The sequence below is a fragment of the Hypanus sabinus genome, chromosome 10, assembly GCF_030144855.1.
Source record: "Hypanus sabinus isolate sHypSab1 chromosome 10, sHypSab1.hap1, whole genome shotgun sequence".
NCBI lineage: Eukaryota > Metazoa > Chordata > Chondrichthyes > Myliobatiformes > Dasyatidae > Hypanus > Hypanus sabinus.
In genome coordinates, this window is record NC_082715.1 from 144,481,476 (window position 1) to 144,503,398 (window position 21,923).

The following is a 21,923-nucleotide window of genomic DNA, read 5'->3' on the forward strand; positions in this document are numbered from 1 at the left end:
TTTATGCTAGGCCCAGCCCCAGGAACTTCAGCGTCAAGACTGAAAACTTCCAATATTGTTCCCCCATCTACCAATCAGATCATGTATTAAAGTGGTTTTGACTGACTCAGATCTCCACGGAACACCTCTCACATGCTTCCTGATCCAACAACTTGGCAGGGTTCCCATTTTGCCAAGAAACATCTTCTCTATCCATGCAAATAATTCCCTTAATTGCAGAGAAGATTTATAGAGCGAGCCCTTGAGTGAGCTTGGGCTTTTCTCTCTGGAGTGCAGGACAAGAGGTGGCTTGATAGAGTTGTACAAGATGACCAGAGACCATTTCCCAGGGCAGAATGGCCAATACAAGGGGGCATAATGTTCAGGTGATTGGAGGGAAGTATACGGGGGTGGGGATGTCAGAGGCCACTTTTCTAAACACAGAGTGATGGGTGTGTGGGACACCCTGCCAGAGCTGGTGATAGAGGAACACTTAAGAAATTCTTAGATAGGCACGTGGATGGCAGAAAAATGGAGAGCTACAGGATGCAACAGGGACGGGTTAGATTGACCTTACAGTAGGCTAAAAGATCAGCACAGCATAGTGGGCTGAAGGGCCTGTAGTGTGCCGTAATGTTCTGTATTCGATGTACACTGTGGCAAGACCTTTCGTACTGATGTGAATGACACCATTGATGAGGGTCTATCTTCGTCTGCTGGGGCTTTGAAGCTTCCTCCCCCATGGTATCCACCCGTCTTCTAATGAAAACTCCTTCAAACTCGCCTCCTTGACTGAGCCAGTACTTATCTGTCTTGACATCTTGTTAAGCTATTCAATATTAATACTGTTTATTGACGCTCCTGTGAAATGCAATGCCATGATTTTCTGCATTGAGGTGCTGAACAATTATGGAACCTTCTCAAATGCTATGGCTGGAGCTATGATGGCCCGAGAGAGCGGCTTCTTCGAGCTTATCTGCAGAAACAGCTTCATTTCTACCATTAATGTCTCCCTTTTGTCCTTTTCAAGATGGATGGGGTTCTGTCAAAGACCCTGACCTACAACTACACTCAAACTTCAGTTCTTTACGGCGATGGTCTTCGCACTCCCAGGGCTCACCGATTGACCGTCCTTTGATAACCCAAGGACACGGCCTAGAAGACGAGCGTGCCTTCGGGGTTGCAAGGTTTTGCTGCCCTGATGATGAGCTGATTCTATGCCAGTGTCGCTGACCGAAGCATCTCAGGAGAAAATAGATTTTTGGAAACAGCAGATCAGCTGTTAGAGGGCTCTGTACACAGATATTCTCGTTCTCTTTCACTCAGCTCGGGGGAAAGAAAAGCAACATGGCTGACTTCAATATTGTAAATCAGAAAGTGTTTTCTCATTTTTCTTTTTTTTTGTCTTGTTCGTCTCCACTCTGGCTGTGTGACACCTCTCTGTCCCTTTATCAGGGAGACAGAGAGCCTGTGGTATGTCAAATTGTCTATCTAGGGGGCTTGGCTATTGCTTGCTTGGAGGGTGGAGGGTGCTGATGCTTTTCTTTGCCAAAGTAAGTGGGGGGGGGGGGTTGTTGCTTCGCTGCTGCTTGTGTGTGGGAGGGGGGAGTGGGGGGGCTTTGGGGTTCTAACATTTTTACTGTCAGTCATTCTTTGGGGTACCCTTCTGTTTTTGTGTTTGTCTGTGAAGCGCAAACAATTCAGATTGTGTATTGTATACATTCTCGAATATTAAATGGAACTAGTGAAATATGCCAATTTCAGAGTCACAGCGCGTAACAGCAGAAGCAGGCCTTTCAGCTCAGCTGGACCATGCCAAGCTATTAACTGCCAAGTCCTATCAACTGGCGCTTGGACCATTGCCCTCCTTACCCTCCCATCCATGTACTTAACCAAACCTCTAAGATGTTGAAATCAGACCCGTACTTCCACACTTACCACCCTCTGAGTGAAAAAGTTGTCCCTGAGCTCCCCTTAACGTTTTATCTTTCACCCTTAACTCATGACCTCCAGTTCTAGTCTCACCCAACCTCAGTGGGAAAAAAAAACCTCTTGCATTTACAAGGGGTATACAGAGGGTAATTTTGTGTACCTTTATCAAATCTCTCCTCATTCAACTATCCTCCAAGGAAAAAAAAACTTCTAACCTATTCAACCTTTCTCTAAAATTCATGTTCGCAAGTCCAAACAAGACCCTTGTAAAGTTTCTCTGCACTAGTTCAAATCTTATTTCAACTCCTTCCTGTAGGTAGGTGGCCAGAACTGCACACGATACTCCAAATGGGCCCTAACCAATGTCAACTGAGCTTCAATGTAGAAAGTCCAAATAAACATCAGCCTTTGCTATTCCCTCTGTTTTTGTTTGAAGTTTCTGTAAACCTCTGTCTAAATCACCCATTAAAAACACTTGTAATTCAAATATTTTTGTTTCATTCCTTACTATAGCCCCCAGGTTATTTTAAATGAATTGCAAAACCGATTGCCAACAATTGCCTGGCCTCTCACCATCTTTTATTCCAGAGGTCTGATATTGCAAGAGGCCTGGATAGAGGTAAATGCGAAGGAGTGGCTTTGTGAATCAGTTTAAACTGACAGGCGGGTTAGCTGGGAGGAGAGGAAAATGTTCTTTCAGCCACCAGTCAGGATGTGTCTGGAACTCTGACTGTACAGGCAGAAATCTCTTCACACATCACTGGGATGGGACTAGAACTGCTGTGATCAGTTGGACAGGCTTGGTCACAAAGGCTTCTCTGGTGTTTAGAATTTTCCAGGATTCAAAGATTTCCTTTCCTTTGGTGCTCAGGAAAATTGCCACAAAATTTAAGAATCAGAGTGCTATCATTTCAGCCCATTTAACAATAGTTAGCTCCTTTCCCTTGATCTTTCCTATTCTCAATATGGCATTTCACCCCTTGAAAGCATATACATAGGAACAGAATTAGGCCATTTGGCCCATTTGATCATGGCTGACATACCTTCCATCTCAATCCCGTTCTCCAATCTCCTTCCGATAACCTATGATGTCCAAATCAATCAAAAACCTATCAACCTCTGTTTTAAATATAGCTAATAACTTGGCCTCCACAGTCCCTGGGGCAATGAATTCCATGGATTCACTACCCTCTGGCTGAAGAGGTCCACAGAACATGTTTAAAATGGGTTTCAAATGGCACTGGTGGTGCACGGCAAGGACTTGCTGATAGCAAACCTATCAAATAATACTATAAATTACTGTATTAATCACACTTTTTCTCAATACAATCATCGCGATCAATCGCCTGCAAGTCCCTTTTAGAGTTCAGCATTTGAACTTCACACTTCTGCGGTGTGAACTGAAGTCGTGAAGGTGCAGGACGGGCATGGTGCGCATGGGCTGAATTGAAGCAGCTGGTCCTGAGTCCGGAAGCAATGGAGCCTGGGTCCAAGACCACAAGGTGTATAGGAGTAGAATTAAGCCATTTGGTCTATCAAGTCTGATCCACCATTTCATCATGGCTGATCCAATTTTCCTCTCAGCCCCAATCTCCTGCCTTCTTCTGGTCTCCCTTCATGCCCTGACCAATCAAGAATTTATCAGCTTCTGCCTTAAATATACATGAAGACTTGGCCTCCTCAGCTGCCTGTGGCAAAGAATTCCCTTTGATTTTGAAGCTGTGTCCTTTGGTCTTAGACTCTCTGATCAGAGGAAACATCTTCTCCACATCCAATCTAGCAAGGCCTTTCACCATTCCATAGGTTTCAATTAGGTCACCCCTCATTTTTCTGAATTCTAGTGAATACAGGCCCAGAGCTGTCAAATGCTTTTCATACGACAAGCCATGCAATCCCTGAATCATTTTCATGAATATCCTTTGAACCTTCTCCACACATTTTAGCACATCCTTTCTAAGTTAAGGGGCCCAAAAACTGCTCACAATACTCCAAGTGAGGACTCCTCAACAGTGCTTATAAAGTTTCAACGTTACATCCTTGCTTTCATATTCTAGTCCTCTTGAAATTAATGCTAGCATTGTGTTTGCCTTCCTCACCACAGACTCAACCTGCAAATTAAGGTTTAGAGAATCCTGCACAAGGACATCCAAGTCCCTTTGCACTCAGTTTCTCTCCAGTGAGAAAATAGTCAACCCTTTCATCTCCTCTATCAAAGTGGATGACCATACACTTTCCTGACACTGCCATTTCTTTGCCCATTCTCCTAATCTATCTAAATCCTTCTGCAGCCTCTCTACTTCCTCAATACTACCTGCCCTTGTACCTACCTTGACAAAGCAATCAATTCCATCAACCAAATCAATGATATAGAAGAAAAATCAGTCACACAGAGACCTGCGGCATACTACTATTCACCGGCAGCTTGCCAGAAAAGGCTCCCTTTAATATCACTCTTTGCCTCCTGCCAATCAACCACTGCTTTATCCATACTAGAATCTTTCCAGTAATACCACAGTCTCATAGCTTGTTAAGCAGCCTCATGTGTGGCACCTTGTCAAAGGCCTTCTGAAAATCCAAGTACACAACATCAACTGATTCTCCTTGTTGTTTGTTGATTCTCCTTGTCCAACTGCTTGTTATTTCTTCAAAAAATTCCAGCAGATTAATCAGGCAAGATTTTCCCTTGAGGAAACCAAGCTTACTACAGCTTATTTTATCATGTGCCTCCAAAATACCCTGAGACCTCATCCTTAATAATTGACTTCAACATCTTCACAATCAGAGGTTGGATTAACTGGCCAATAATTTCCTTTCTTCTGTCTCTCTCCTTACTTGAAGAGTGGAGTGACATTTGCAATTTTCCATTCTTCCGGAATCATTCCAGAATCTAGTGATTCTTGAAAGATTATTAATCCATAATCTCTTCAGCCACCTCTTTGAGATCTCTGAGGTGTACATCACTTGGTCCAGGTGACGTATCTACCTTCAGACCTTTCATATTCCCAAGAACCTTCTCTCTAGATTTGATAACTTCACACTCCTCATGCCCCCAACACCTGGAACTTTCACCATACTGCTAGTGTCTTCCACAGTTAGGACTGATGCAAAGTACTTATTCAGTTCATTCACGGTTTCAATATCCCACATTACTACCTCTCCAGCATCATTTTCCAGCAGTCCGATATCCATTCTCACCTCTCTTTTATACTTTATGTATCTGAAGAAACTTTTGGTATCCTTTTTAATATTATTGGCTAGCTCGCTCTTCATTTTCCATCTTTACCTTAATGACATTTTTAGATGCGTACTGTTGGTTTTTAAAAGCTTGATAATCCTCTAACTTCCCATTAATTTTTGCTCTATTACATGCTCTCTCTTTGGCTTTCTTTTGTCTGTTTGCCACGGTTGTGTCACTCTTGCCTTAGAATAATTCTTCCTCTTTGGTATATATATATATACCGTCATCCCTGCCAGTGTTCTTTTCCAATCAATCAATGGCAGACGCAATACAGTGTTGGGAAATATATGGCTCTGCACTTTGGTAGAAAAAAAAGGGTTGACTCTTTTCTAAACAGAGAGAAAATACAAAAAAAAATGAGGTACAAAGGAACTTAGAGGTCTTTGTGTAGGATTCCCTTAAGGTTAATTTTCAGGTTGTGTCTGTGGTGCAATGCTAGCATTCATTTCAAGAGGAGTAGTATATAAAAACAGGGATGTAATGTTGAATCTACTGAAAGCACTGGTGAGGTCCCGCATAATTGAGAGCAGGGTTAGGCTCCTTATCTTAAAAAGGATGTGCTGAAACTGGAGAGGGCTCAAGGAAGGTTCACAAAAGTGATCCCAGGATTGAATGGTGTGTCATATGAAGAGCTCAGGGCCTGTATTCACTAGAATTCACAAGAATGGTGAAAGGGCTTGATAGGGTGAATGCAGAGAGGATGTTTTCTGTGTTGATAGTATCTAACACCAGAGGACACAGCCTCAGAATAGAAGGGCATCCTTTTAAATCAGAGATGAGGAGGAATTTCTTTAGCCAGAGAGTAGTGAATCGGTGAAATTCTTTGCCACTGACAGCTATGGAGGCTAAGTCAATATGTATATTTAAGGTAGAGGTTGACAGATTCTTGATTGGTCAGGGCATGAAGGGATACAGGGAGAAGACAGGAGATTGGGGCTGAGAGGAAAATGGGATCAGCTATGATGAAATGGCACAGCAGACTTAATGGGCCAAACAGCCTAATTCTGCTCCTATATCTGAGGATCTTATAATAATAACCATAAAAGAGTCAATGAAAGACTACCCAACTTGAGTGTTTGACCAGAGGGCAAAAGACAATAAACTGTGCAAATATTAAAAGAAGAAATAATAAGAATCATAATAGCAACAAGGATAAGTAAGCATTAAATATTGAGAACCTGAGGGAGAGAGTTCTTGAATGAGAGTTCATTCGTGTGGAAGTTTTCCATGATGAGGTAAGTGAAGCTGAGTGAGGTTATCCCCTTTGCTTCAAAAGCCTGATGGTTGTAGGCTGGTAACTGATCCTGAACCTGTCGTGTGCCCCCTGAGGCTCCCGTACCTTCTTCCTGATGGCAGCAACAAGAAGAGAGCATGTCCTGGGTAGTAGGGTTCCCTGATGATGGATGCTGCTTTCCTGCAACAGGGTCTCACGTAGCCATGCTTAATGGTTGGGAGGACTTTACCGTATTCACTACTTTTTGAAGGATTTTTCATTCAAGGACATTGGTGCTTCCATATCAGGCTATAGTGCAGGTAATCTATATGCACTCCACCACACATCTATAGAAGCTTGTCAGTGTATCAGATATGCTGAATCTACACAAACTCCTTAGGAAGTAGAGGTGCTGCTGTGCTTTCTTCATAATTGTACATGTTCTGGGTCCAGGACAGATCCTCGGAAATAATATCACTGAGGAATTGAAAATTGCTAACTCTCTCCACCTCCGATCCTCCAATGTCGATTGGCTCAAGAACTTCTGGTTTACTTCTCCTGACATCTGCAAGGAGCTCCCTGGTCTTGCTGACATTGAGTAAGAGGTTGCTGTTATGACACCACTCAGCCAGATTTTCACTTTCTCTCCTATATGCCGATTAATTCGGCCTTTGATTCGGCCAACAACGGTGATGTCACTGGCAAATTTGAAAATTGATTTCAAGTCATAAATATAAAGTGAGTAGAGCAGTGGGCTAAGTATACACCAGGCCTGCGATGCACCTGTGCTGATGGAGATGTTGTTCCCAAACCAAACTGACAGGGGTCTGCAAGTGAGATAATTGAGGATCCAATTACACAAGAAAGTATTAAGACCAATGACTTGGAGCTTTGTGCGGATGATGGCATTGAATGCCAAGGTGCATACCTTTCTCCAATCATCTTAAAATTATGCCCCCTTGTATTAGCCATTTCCATCCTGGGAAAAAGTCCCTGGCTGTCCATAATATCTATGCCTCTTTAACCTGTCAAGTCACCTCTCATTCTGTTCCTTGCACTAGTTTAGGCACCACAGTCACCCAGATGGTAGAGCTGTAGCCTATCAACTCTAGTGACATGGCTCAATCCTGACCTCTGGCGCTGTCTGTGTGGAGTTTGCATGCTCTCCTTGTGTTTTCTCCCACATGCCAGTCGGTTAATTGGCTGCTGCAAATTGCCCATTGCATGCAGCTGAGTGGTAGAATCTGGAGGGAGGGTTGAAGGGAATGTGAACAGCTCACCATAGGATCAGTGTAAGTGAGCGTTGGATAGTCAGCAGGGATTCAATGGGCTGAAAGGTCTGTTTCCAATCTGATCTGATGAGAACAGTTCCACGTCTTTGGTGAAGTCCCACTATACTAAATCTTCTCTGCATGCACTCTTAAGGTCATCGCTACTTCCAGTAATGAGGCAACCAGAATCAAAGAGTAATACTGTAACAACAGTTCAGTGAGTGCTTCAGTTAACGAGCTTTCTCCTAGCTTCCCTCCTGATCCTTGGCTGCAGTACAGAAGATCCCTGTGACTTATCTATCCAAAACCATGAGCTCTTCTGGCCATCTCTTTGAGCCTGTAATCCAGTGATCAATCTCAATATCCACCACCTCACAAAAAACAAAACCTCTTTGGCTCTCACGAGTGAATCTGCAGATGACGAAAATAAATAAAGACACAAACTGCTGGCAGAACTCAGCAGGCCAGACAACATCTATGGGAGGAGGTAGCAACGATGTTTCAGGCCGAAACACTTCATCGGGATGAAGGAAACCGGAGGGTTTCGGCCTGAAACGTCGTCACTACCTCCTCCCATAGATGCTGTCAGGCCTGCTGAGTTCTGCCAGCGTTTTGTGTTTTTACTTCTTTGGCTCTAATTTCCACCTAACCCAATTTCCCTCGTGACCAATAAAGTATGTCTGTCTGTCAAGAGCATCTGTTCCCAACTCTCACAAGCCCAATTATGTCCTCTATTGCTAGCCAAATACACAAGCTATTATGAAAGTCATCAGTACATTTTACATTACCGATTTGTAGAGGTGAAGTTGAGCTGTGTCCACAATACTCTGCAGTACTTCGCCATCACCAGCAGTGCAGTTGCCTTAGCAAGCTATGAAATATCTGCATTAGACACTTTCTATGGTGCATCAATACAAATTGGTGTGGATCCAAGGGGACATGCCAAATTTCTGACAAAGTAGAGAAAACAGAAGTGCAGAGGAGGGCTGCTGGATTAATTGGATGGTTCTCTCAAGGAGCTAGCATTAACATAGAAGGCTGAAGAGCCTTCATCTGCAAAATGTGATTCCAAGTATATCCAACCTAGATCATAGAGTTCTCTGTTTTAAGAACGTTAGTAAACATTCATTCTGACAAGATCTTCAACCACTGAATCAACAATTGAGCGTAGGTCACCGCTAATTGACAGGAATTCCTCCACCTACTCTTTAGATTGGGCTTGCTTTGTATTCCTTTTACTGAAATACAGCTGTCTGGACGTGACTGGGTGGCTGCCTCCAAACACTGCATTGCAATGAATGCTGACGGTGGTGAGTTATCATATTCAGGGCTCTCCACCCCTCAACAGGAATGTAATCACGACAGGATTATCAAGTGATAATCTGCATTTGGCTCACAATAGAGGACAGAATTAAGGTCAATTGAATTACTACAAGCTTCTAAAGCAGAAAGGCCAGGGAATTCCACGACAGAGCAGCAAAACCATTGTAGAATTTGCAGTGAGGATTTACTGATTAATGAGATACACAAGGATGGGCATTTCTGATCAAAAAGGAGTGCAGTTTTCTGTAGCAGGAATTTCACACGGAGACAACATTCCCAGAATGGCAGCAGGATACCTGCAAAGGGACAAGGATTTGAGCCATATGGATTTCTCCTTTCTGGGCGCAGGCAGATTGGAATGACTCACTTCTGAATACTAATTTCCTGTCAGCATGGACAAGATGTTTCTGTGCTTAGACCATAAGATGTAGGTGCACAATCAGACTATTCCACCCATCCAATCTGCTCCATAATTTCATCATGGCTGAGTTATTATCCCTTTCATCCCCATTCTCCTGCCTTCTCTCCATATCCTTTGACACCCTTTCTGATCAAGAAGCTATCAATTTCCTCTTTGGACCCAAGGACTTGGGCTCCACAGCCATTTATGGCAATAAATCCCGTCTCACCGCCCTCTGGCTAAAAGATTCCTCACCTCTGTTCTAAAGGGATGCCCTATATTCTGAGGCTGTGCCCTCTGATCTTAGACTCTCCCACTATTGGAAACACCCTCTCCACATCCACCTTATCTAGGACTTTCAATATCCAATAAGTTTCAATGAGAATCCCCCCCCCCCACCGCATTCTTCTACACTCCAGCGAGTGCAGGCCCAGAGCCATTAAACGCTCCTGTGTTAACCCTTTCATTCCCAGGATCATTCTAAATGGGTCAAAGGGCCTGTGCTGCAGTACTCTGACTCTATAAACTAACGTAAAAAAACTTAAGACATGTTCAACGGGGGGACATGGTAGTGCAGTGGCTAGTGTGATGTGATTATAGTGCCAGCAACCCAGGCTCCATTCTGCCGCTGTCTGTAAGGGGTTTGTATGTCGTCCCCGTGTCCACATGGGTTTCCTCCTGGTGCTCGGGTTCCCTCCCACATTCCAAAGGCATACAGGTTAGTGGATGCATTGGTCACATGGGTGTAGTTGGGCAACACGGACTCGTTGGGCGGGAAGGGCCTGTCACCATGTTGTACCACTAAATGGCACCAGTATTTTGAAGGTACCCTTAATCACCCTGGATGAGATGGAGAATCATAATCTTTGTACCGAGCGTTACAATGTCAAGAACCAGAAGACATGCATTTCCACTGTGAGGATGAGGTTTAAAGGAGATAGCTGGGACAAGTTCCTTTTTTTAAAAAAGTGTGCTGGGTGCCATGGGAACAGATATGACAGTGTGTTTATGAGGCTGTTAGATAGATGCAAGTATACGTTCAGGGAATTGGGGGGGGGGGGGTACATCACATGCTGGCAGAAGAGTTTAGAGTAATTCATCTTCGTGTCCAGCACTGACATTGCGGGCCAAACACAACACTGAATTACAACAGAACATGGTATATGTTAAACCACCGCATTCCAACCAATGAAGAGGAGCAGAGGATGAAGGGAGATTTAATGCATACAAAATTACGAGGCGTGTAGAGCAAATGTAGAGTAAACCCCCAATGAAGTTGCATGAGAGTAGAACTAGAGCTCATGCATTAAGGGTGAGAGAGATCTCTTGCAGAGATCGCTGGAATCGAGCTCCGATCTTCGACGCCCCCAGCTGGAATAGCATCATGCTGACCGCTCCGTGTCCCTTTGACTCTACGGCCAACCTCTCCCACCGCTATCAAACACGCAACTACCACTTCCATCACAACCTCCACTCTATCTGACACCTTCTGTCTGGTTCCCTGCCTTCCTCCAACCTCAAAACAAATTACCTACACATCACGAAACTCTACCCCGAGATTCATTTTCAAACTTATTATCAAGTACGTACATCACGAAATTCTACTCTGAGCCTCATTTTCTTGCAGGCATTCACAGTAGAACAAAGTAGTACAATAGAATGAATGACAAACTAAACACAAGGACTGAAACTGCAAATACAAAAACTACTTCAATATTACATAAATAAAGCTGAGAACGAGTTGTAGAGTCTTTGAAAGCGGGTTGTGTTCAGTATCAAGGGGAGTGAAGATTTCAGGAGTCTGACAGTTGAAGAGTAATAACTTCCTGAACCTTACGACTCAACACCGTACAGCTTATTCCCCACCCAGCCCACCCTCTCGACCCTCCCTTGACTACCGTCACCGCCAGGCCTGCGGAGCTCACTGCCTGATTTCCTGTGCTCGGGACCCGGGAGCACGACTTCAAACCGAGCCAACAGTAAGTGGATTACGGGCAGCCGCTGCGGCGAGTGGCATCGCTTAGTAAAGATTATTGCAAAGCTAATTTCACAAGACATAAAGGAATTGGATAATCTACCTTCTGCTGGTCTCACATAAAACCCAAAAGAAGTTAATGCCCGAGTTAAAATAACAGGGATACGAATTTAATACGAGCATATTGAATTGGGAACCAGAAGATCCAGCATAAATGCAAACTCTACAATCCCGATCAGATTTTATCCTCACTGGTCATTATTTTGTTTGTGTTGCTGAAGCTGACACGGAAAGCCGATTATGGGCTCCGTACATCCTTCCCCCCTGAATTCACGTTAACGATCATTCAAGCACCTTGCTCGCAGGTCTGGACAGTTCATTCCGTCCCTGGAGAGAGCCCAGGCTGCAGTGCGACTCCCGTCGAGCCCGGCAGGTTTAGCGAGCTCCCTGCCGACCGTCACACGGAAGGTAGCGAGTGAGAAATGGTGATGTCGGCGGGCTGCCCCTGCAGCAGACAGTCCAAGTACTGTACACGAAGAGGGTAACAGTTCTAATGAGAATCTCAGAAACCCGCAGCAAGGAAGAAATAAGAACAATTTGCATTTATATCGCATCTTTTATTACCATGGAACATATTACAGCCAATGAAATTTTTTTTTAAATTGTGTCATTTTGCAAACGGTTGCTGTAAAATGTATACAGTACGTGCCAATCGATTTAAACATGAAGTCAGAGAGTAACAACATGAAAACCGGCCCTTCGGCCCAACTGACCCATCCTGACCACGGTGCACACCAATTGCCTGGGTTTGACCCGTATCACTCCAAACCTCTCCGATCCATTTAATAATCTAAAGCAAGTTCCCACATTCAGATAATGAAGAGACTTTTCCCCACTGCAATGTTTGATGAAGGCAAAACAAGAAATAACTCAGCTTTGATGGGCAATAGTTAGATTCAGACACAGGATCCAAGTTTCAAAGTTTCATTAATCAGCATGTTGGACACCACCTCTCAGTCTCCCCCTCTCATTCATCCACTCAGGGTCTGGAGAGTATTCAATAATTTAAACAAAGATAATTTATATATAAAACAGAACTTACAGTGCAAAGCGGAATTTCCTTGAGGTTTAGTGTACAAGTATAGACTATTTCTGGAAAGCCGTTCACTAGAGCCATTGCAGAGAACAGTAGGTCACATGAAACAATTCTTAAAGGGGTATACACCCAATATCGTATGTCCACGTGTATCACACTGACGTGGCCACCGTCCCTGGTCTTATCTGAAACTGTGCCTGATGTCCCACGAAGAACAGGATAATGACACCTCCAACAACGTAGAACCTGCAGGGAGAGTGACTGTTGACCCAAAACCACGTGACTCAGGGGAGAGCGAGAAGTCGTTTATTGCCTGCACACAGTTCAGTGCAGATACAGAAACGAGGAAAAAGCTGCTGGCAGCAGCATCACAGACAACACTCAGAACAGTTGATGAAAATGTGAGGGATTTCCTAACATTTACAGAGGTACCCACTTATTCACTCATCTATGCACAACTGAAAGAGATTTGAACCAGAAACCTCCCACTCGGACAAGAGCTTCATCACCTCTCAACGTGGTGTCTACATTTCTAGTGACAACTAGGAATATTTCTAGGACTTGTGGAAACTGTGTGGTGGTTTCTTTCGAACTTATAGACTTTTAACATCTTTGGACTATTTTTACTGTGCCCATGGTCTGTTTTTTTTAAATCAATTATGCTATTGTTTGCACTGTTGTAACTATGTGGTTTTGTGCAGGTCTTGTAGCTTTAGTTTTTGGTCTTGTTTGTCTGCTGGGTTTGGAGCTCCTTTCCGGGGAATACGCTAAGACGGTAGCACGATATAAATACGCAGCAGCCTCTCTGGATTCTGGATTGGGGATTGCCAAATGTTATGTGGATTTTCTGGTGTAGTCTGTTTTGTCATGTGTTTTTGTGATATCATTCTGGAGGAATGTTGTCTCATTTTTTAAACTGCATTGCATTTGTGGTTTCTAAATGACAATAAACTGAATCTGAATAAGATTAGCACTGTAAAGCAATATGCTATCTGCTATGCTACTGTGTCAACCAGTTTGTTGGGATTGGGGTGGGAATAGGCGGGACACAAGTTTATATAATGGGAATGTTAAATTGAAAATATGAAATTGGTCTGAAAGTTGTATTCTTCTATTTGAGAGTCTGCACAGCACAAACAAAACTGTACAATTTACAACTTCCTGCTTCCCTGATTGGGTCAGACAGGGGAAATCTGCAAGGCTGATGTGCCCAAGACACAGAGCCCTCACGATGGAGACCCAGCGATTCTGGAAGCAGCAATTAACCTCATCTCAATAGACTCCTTTACTTTGCAAGATTACATGCTGCTCTCTAAATAGTATTGTCAATATGCATGTCAAGCGCATACATCATCAAATAAATTGTCTTCTTCCTTTTCAATAAATCAATGTCATCAAGTACCTTTGTTAGCTCGGTATCATGATTAATAGAAAGCCTTGGAAAGCAACTTAGAATGCGCAGTAGGAATATATGGTTTTTAAAGTGATCCCGAGCACCATTCCATTATTATGTTGATTAGACATTGCTGTAACTGACACCAATGAGACACCAATACAGAGCAGAGACTCTGTGTTGTCTGATGTTATTTCCTGTACACAAAGTGTAGGGATAACAGAATAATTGTTACTCTGGATCAGATGCAGCACAAAAAAAAACACAAAAGGTAAAGAACAAATAATGATAATTAAAATACACAATAAAAAATATACGATACCTTATATACATAGATTAACTGTATGTCCATAAAATGATGTGAGGCTGTGCATCAGGTGACATGAAATAATAAAGTAGTGGTGGAGTTAGTTGGAGGTGTTGATCAGCCTTACTGCTTAGGGAAAGTAACTGTTTCTGAGTCTGGTGTACATGGATGCACATCCAGCCTCAGATGAAGCAGCTGATTTGACAGCTAGCATTAATTTACAGTGAAAACAGTGTTTACCACATAAAGGACAAACAGTGCACAGGAAGCAACAGTCTGAGCAGAATTTCACCACACAAGCAATGACTGGCAGGTAAATGCAAACAAATTATAGACTTCAATGGAATCCAGGTTACTTCAGTAATGTTATCACCAATATTATAGAACCTAGAACAGTACGGCACAATAGAGGCTCCTCAGCCCACAATGTTGTGCCAAACTTTTAATCTTCTGTAAGATCAATCTAGCCGTCCCCTCCCACATGGTTCTCCATTCTCCTTCCATGCTTATTCAAAGTTCAAAGTAAGTTTATCATCAAAGTACATGTAAGTCACAAATACAAACCCGAGATTCATCTTCTTGTGGGCATTCATAAAGGAAGCATCATGCCCCAGGACCAAGGTACAAAACAGAGTACATATAACCACACACAGCACATATTCTGCACGTATTGTCACAAAATATTAGCACAAGTCTCTGAGTGGCTCGGCCTGATGATTGACATCAAGTGTGAGGTGAATGTTGATGGAAGAGTTGAGAATAGAAAAGTGGGGGGCGGGGCGGGGGAGTAGGATTGGGTGTTGCTGGTCGGTGTGGACCCAGTGGGCTTGTTTCTGTGCTGCACACCTCTGTAATGAAACACAGATCGAGGGAGTGCTGAACTGTATTTTGCAACTGGCGTTAAACAAACGTCCTCCCTGTCGACCCAGGAGCACCCTCCATTCCTGTAACTATTCACAGTGTGGATTCAGAGACAAACACCCTCCATTCCTGTAACTATTCACAGTGTGGATTCAGAGACAAACACCCTCCATTCCTGTAACTATTCACAGTGTGGATTCAGAGACAAACACCCTCCATTCCTGTAACTATTCACAGTGTGGATTCAGAGACAAACACCCTCCATTCCTGTAACTATTCACAGTGTGGATTCAGAGACAAACACCCTCCATTCCTGTAACCATTCACAGTGTGGATTCAGAGACAAACACCCTCCATTCCTGTAACCATTCACAGTGTGGATTCAGAGACAAACACCCTCCATTCCTGTAACCATTCACAGTGTGGATTCAGAGACAAACACCCTCCATTCCTGTAACCATTCACAGTGTGGACTCAGAGACAAACATCCTCCATTCCTGTAACCATTCACAGTGTGGATTCAGAGACAAACACCCTCCATTCCTGTAACCATTCACAGTGTGGATTCAGAGACAAACACCCTCCATTCCTGTAACTATTCACAGTGTGGACTCAGAGACAAACTCCCTCCATTCCTGTAACTATTCACAGTGTGGACTCAGAGACAAACACCCTCCATTCCTGTAACTATTCACAGTGTGGACTCAGAGACAAACACCCTCCATTCCTGTAACCATTCACAGTGTGGATTCAGAGACAAACACCCTCCATTCCTGTAACTATTCACAGTGTGGATTCAGAGACAAACACCCTCCATTCCTGTAACTATTCACAGTGTGGATTCAGAGACAAACACCCTCCATTCCTGTAACCATTCACAGTGTGGACTCAGAGACAAACACCCTCCATTCCTGTAAGCATTCACAGTGTGGACTCAGAGACAAACACCCTCCATTCCTGTAAGCATTCACAGTGTGGACTCAGAGACAAACACCCTCCATTCCTGTAAGCATTCACAGTGTGGACTCAGAGACAAACACCCTCCATTCCTGTAACCAGGGCATCAAAGGTTACAGGGAGAATGGGGTTGAGAGGGATAATAAATCAGCCATGATGGAACGACAGAACAGACCCAATGAGTCGAATGGTCTAATTCTGCTCCCATGTCATATGCTTGCTCAGAAACAGCCAAGCTTGGATGATTCATACCAAAATGCAATATATCATTGCTGCCTGGCCTCAGGTTGTCAGTGCAAAGTCGTTATGCTATTTATAAAAGGAGACGATGAGGTGTTGGCCTCTTTTCTAACATTGCAAACTCCAGGGCCAATGAGCAAAGTATCTCCTGCTCCACCCAGGGTTTTGCACGCTTGTGAGGCTGGAATCTGGTGACGGAAGAGTACCCCTGGAGGAGGTTTGGAACCCAGGGCAAAGGTGACAGCCACAGTGGGGCAATTGTACACACAAGAGATTCTGCAGATGCTGCAAATCCAGAGCAACATCCTTAAAATGCTACAGGCACTAAACAGGTCAGGCAGCACCGATGGAGGGGGATAGGCAGTCAATGTTCCAGGCCAAGATTCTTCATCAGGACTGGAAGGAAGGGGGCAAAAGTCTGAATAAAAAGGCAGGGGAGGGGAAGGAGTACAAACTGGCAGGTGATAGATGAAGACAGGTGAGGGGTGGGTGGGTGAAGGATGGGGGGATGAAATACAAAGTCGGGAGGGATAGGTGGAAGATGTAAAAGGAAAAATCTGATAGCAGAGTAGAGTAGACCATGAGAGAAAGAAGAGGATTTGCACCAGTGGGGCAATCAGTTGTGGTTTCTGGTGGATGTGCATCTTGTCAGACTGAGGGAACAGTGGAGATATAGAGACCCAGCTGGTAATCTCAAGGGCAAGATGATGTTCCTGAGACCGGAGGATTGAGTAATGAGGCTGGGCTCCACCCACCCCTGTGTTCTGGAAGCTTCTAACGTCATGAGAGGCAGAGGTGAGTTGAAAGGTCATGGTCTTTTTCCACCAGGCTAAGGGAGTGGAATGCAAAACTGGAGCGGGTACGAGGGGAAAGATTGCAAGGGACCCGAGGGATAACGTTTTAAGCACAGTGTGGTGGGTGTATGGAACAAGCTGCAGAGTCAGGTGCAAGTGCAATAGTTAGGGGGCATTTTGACAGTTACCATGGATAGGGAAGGTTTAGAGATGAGGAGCCGAATGCAGGCAGACACCTTGTTCAACAAGGACACGGAGGGCCGAGGGGCCCATTTCTGTGCTTCATGACGCCATATCCCGACCCGAATACGTTGTGAAACGGAATTCAGTTCCAGTTTAGAAACAAGAGCCCGTGGAAGTGAAAGGGATCACATCACCAAGCCAGTCACTGGAAAAGCAAATGCCCTGTTGGGAAGCGAATGTACTACTGGTCTACTCCGGGTTTACAAACGGCTCCAGACCAACACAGCCTGCTCCAACAGCATCTTCTCGGGATCGCAGGAGTTCGTCCATTAACCTTGAACTCTAAACAAAGCAAACCCTCCATTCCGACCAAAGGGGTCTGAAGCAGAGCAGAATTGTCTTTAACTGTCCACGGGTGGAGGATCGGGTCAGTCAGGGGGCAATTGGATTGACGGCTCGCAAGCATGCCGTTCTTTGCTGAAACCGTTCTAGCATTAAGTTTCATGTTGTAAACGGAAGGGGCCGCGGACGCACATTCAATCCAACTTTCACGGAGGGAACTGGAATAACTAAAGAAAACGCAGATTTGCAGGCGGCAGGGGAAGAGTTAAGGACGTGGGATGAACCGGATTGCTGCGAGACTGCGGCGTTCGGCACGGTTGCCTTCAAACCCTGCGAGTTTCGGTCCCGCTTCAGGCTGACCCTCTGGAAGGGGAGGGAAACGCCGTCGAAGCATCTGCCTCCGGAGGGAGGGCTTGGTAAACCGAGCCCTTGAAATCTCTCTAAAATGGACAGCAAACATCCCGCGGTACCAATTCCTTCATATGTCACTTCTGAGCGAAAGGCATTTCTCAGGTGCAGCCCGCTCTCTGAAACCTCCTCATCACACAAACAACCTCAGTTCTGTTGTATTGGGGAACCCCGCCGTCAACCGCTGTAAACGGTACACGGTCCTCACTGAGACGTTCAAACCCACGTCCCAGCCCGGAATTGCAATACTTAACTCTTTCAAATAATTACGCCCCTCCTGATTACAAGCTTTGTTAATTGCGCGGGAGGAAATAACAACCGTTTAATTACCAGTCCCCAGCAATACGTCTAGAAAAGCAACTGCGGGGAGATCCCGATCAAAGGCTCGCAGTCTCAAATTCGCCGTAAAATTAAAACGTGCCCCGGTTTAAAATGTTGCATTTCACGGGCTATTAGGAGAGAGTGCAGTCTCGCCCAGAGCGTTATTCGCGAGAAAAAGCGACGCCATTCATAATTACAAGCAGCTTCTTTCGCAAAGTACAAGAAGGTGCAGCGGTGATTCTCTCTCTCTCTCTGTAGCATTGAGAAAAAAATCCCAGACATCGCACAGAAATGTGTGTGTGTGTGTGTATATATACACGCGCCACTTTATAATCACTGAATGTGTGCCACTGTACTTGTGAATATATATATTTAAAAGTCAGAGTATGAAATGTTTGACAATGCAGATGTCAAAAAGTGTCAGCGAGGATTCTCATTTGTTCCAAGTTTTTAATCGGACTCTCCGGCCCTCTGTAATGACAGATTAACTGACAGACAGCCTGTTTTACGCGCTGTTCTATCCCAGCGTATTGTTTAATTATAACAAGGCTCCTGCATCTTAAAACAGGAATATTTGTTTACAATTAGCTGGAAAAGTCAACATACGTTTTCGTCGCCTGTTTGGACAAGACGGAAGATTTGCTACAACTGAACTCGCGCCGCAAATAACTTCGCTTTAGGACCGACACCACTCCATCTCCATCATACATCTCCCCCTCCCAAATCTACAACCTTTCCCCCAATTACCTCCCTCTCCGTTCCTCCTTCACTGCCGTATTCACCCCCAAACAAACCATGGTTTATTTTTACCCTCTCCCCACTCGACCTCCCACCCTAACCCCTTGGCCGGGGACTGAGCCACGCCGTCCATTCTAACTGCAGCACCCATTCAATATATCCCGCGGGAGCACCCACGGAACAGGCGGAGTTTCCACCAAAAAGGACGCTGCTGTAAATAAAGAGCAAATCTTTCAAGGATCAAAGTTAAAAACAGCTCAGAGTTGAAGACAACCGAGGAGGGAGAAAGAACCCGTCTCCAATAAGTATTTAAATATTTCAGGCAATCTACAATGGTCTGAACAGGGGCGGGAAGGGGGAACAGGGGTCACCCGGCGAATTGAAGTTGTCCATCAGTTCGCGAGGGACAACTTCCCCTCGCTACTGGACGTGGACATCGGCTCAGCCAAACCACGAATCCGCTCTCCTACCTGCTCGGGAGCCAAGTTAGAAGGAACCCCGGCGTCGCCACAGCCTCGGGATGTTCGGCTGTCTTCTCCCACGGTATTCTCCCCTCTTCTCTACCGAACGTGGCTAGGGAGAGGAGTGAAAGCCGAGCACTTAACCGCACGTATAATCCCACCAACTCAGGTAGCAAGAACACCGCGCTCTGAAAGCCTTCAATGGGCTTTGAATCTTAATTTTAATGAAAAAGCGGGACAATTGGGCTAATTCCATTTGATATTTCGGAAGATAAATATGGGCTACCCGACAATTCTAGTATTCATTATCATTATCTTTGTTATTTCATCTTCCTCCCTCTCCCGTTCCCACTTCTCTCTTCTCCAGCAGTTATCTGGAATCTGAATTTAAACGCACCCCTCCCCCCCCCCCCCCCCACCGGGTGCTCAGCCAGCACGCAGGCGCAGTGAGCACAGCCACACAGCTTAAAGCGGATCAACTCTCAACCGCTCATCCGTCTCCCAACAAAGAAAAATGCCTCGTCTTCACCTCCCCTCACATGTATCTCCAAATTAATACCGGCGGCGGGAAGAACCCGGAACATTTCGAAATGGGGACCAGACTGAGGTGTGAGTGGCCACATTGAACCAAGATCAATCAGGTAGTGACCGGGTAATTCTGTCTCAAAGAGAATCGGCGAGGAGCAGGCGAGGGGTTCAGTTCCACAAGAGCACGGGGTGAGGGGCTGTCTGCCTGGACTCATCGCCTCCTCTCACGGCCTGCACCCGTTCCCAGGGCCATTTCTGGACATGAGCTTCAACGGAACGGGTGGGGCTTTCATCCAAATTCAACGATAAAGAATTTGGTAAATATATACAGGAGAAGAGTTTGAAGATTGGTTACTGTAATTTCCAGTTCACAAGTGTAAAGGAGAAGACAATAACTGTTACTCCGGATCCGATGCTGCATATACAAAAGAATATACAAAGAATAAACAAAATAATAAACACACAGTAAATATAAATACATACGATAGCCTATATACAAAGATTGATTGTATGTCCATAAAGTGACTCTAGGCACAGGAGTGTCTGTACATAAGATGAGTGACAAGAAATGATGAAGTAATGGTGGTTGGAGTGTGGAGGGGTGGGTTAGTGGGAGGAAATGTTGATCAGCCTCACTGCTTGAGGTAAGTAACTGTTTTCGAATCTGCTGGTCCTGCTGTGCTTGCCATGTGGCCTCTTCCCTGATGGGAATGGGACAAACAGTCCATGGGCAGGTCAATGATGTTACTGGTCCTTTTCCAACACCTTTCTGTATATATGTCTTTGATGGTGTGCAAGTTGGTGCCAGTGATGCATTGGGCTCTTTGAATTATCCAGGTAGATTCCATACCACGAAGTGATGCAGCCTGTTAGGGTGCTCTCTACTGCAATCTGTAGAATGACCTGAGTATGGATGTGCAAAGTCCAGCCTCTCTCGAGCTTCCACAGAAAGTAGAGCCTTCCCGATCGTGTAGTGTGTTCTGGGACCACGAGAGGTTAAACATAAAAGCAGCAAAATGGAACTAATTACTGAAACAAAAACAAATGCAGGATTTATTATATAAATCTGCAAATAAAATAAAACCAGATAATGTTAGAAACACTCAGCAGGTCAAGCTACATTTGAGGAGAGAGAAACAAAGCACTAATGTTTCACCTCAGCATTGTACAGTGCCTATAAAAATATTCATCCTCCCCTGGAAATTTTCACGTTTTGTTATTTTAGAATATTGAATAAGAGTGGATTATTTTGGCTGTTTTGACACCGATCAACAGGAAAAGACTCTTTTGTGTAAAAATGAAAACAGATCTCTACAAAGTGATCTAAATTAATTACAAATATAAAACACAAAATAATTGATTGCACAAGTGTTCACCCCCTTTAATACGACACACTGATCATCACTGGTGCAGCCGATTGGTTTCACGAGTGACATGATTAGTTAATGGAGATCACCTGTGTGCAGTCAGGGTTGATTGGAGTAAAAATACACCTGTGTCTGGAAGCTCCAGCTGCTGGTGAGTCAGGATCCTGGCAGAAACTCCACCATGGACACAAAAGAACACTCCAAGCAACTCCGTGAAAAAGCTTTTGAAAAGCACCAGTCGGGAGATAGATACAAGAAATTTTTCAAGTCACTGAATTTCCATTGGAGTGCAGTTAGGTCAATCATCAAGAATTGGAAAGAATATTGCACAGCTGTAAATCTGCCTAGAGCAGGCCATCGTCAAAAACTGAGTGACCGTGCAAGAAGGGGACTAGTGAGGGAAGCCACCAAGAGACCCATGATAACTCTGGAGGAGTTACAAGCTGCAGTGGCTGAAATGTGAGAGACTGCACATACAACAACTGTTGCCTGGGTGCCTCACCAGTCGCGCTTTCTGAGAGAGTGACAAAGAGAAAGCCACTTTTGAAAAAAAAACACTCACGTGAAATCTTGGCTAAAGTTTGCCAGAAGCCATA

General features: G+C 44.5%; 1 protein-coding gene across 2 annotated transcripts in view; it reads right to left on the minus strand.

Annotated features, from left to right (window-relative positions):
• Positions 1-19,823, minus strand: part of LOC132401195 (sialate:O-sulfotransferase 2-like) — a 470,540-nt gene extending 450,717 nt beyond the window's left edge. For both annotated transcript variants that reach the window (XR_009514525.1, XM_059983174.1), the window contains exon 1: positions 19,442-19,823. The gene's annotated coding sequence lies outside the window, so the exon portion shown is untranslated. The remainder of the gene's footprint in view (positions 1-19,441) is intronic.
• Positions 19,824-21,923: the final 2,100 nt, after the last annotated feature.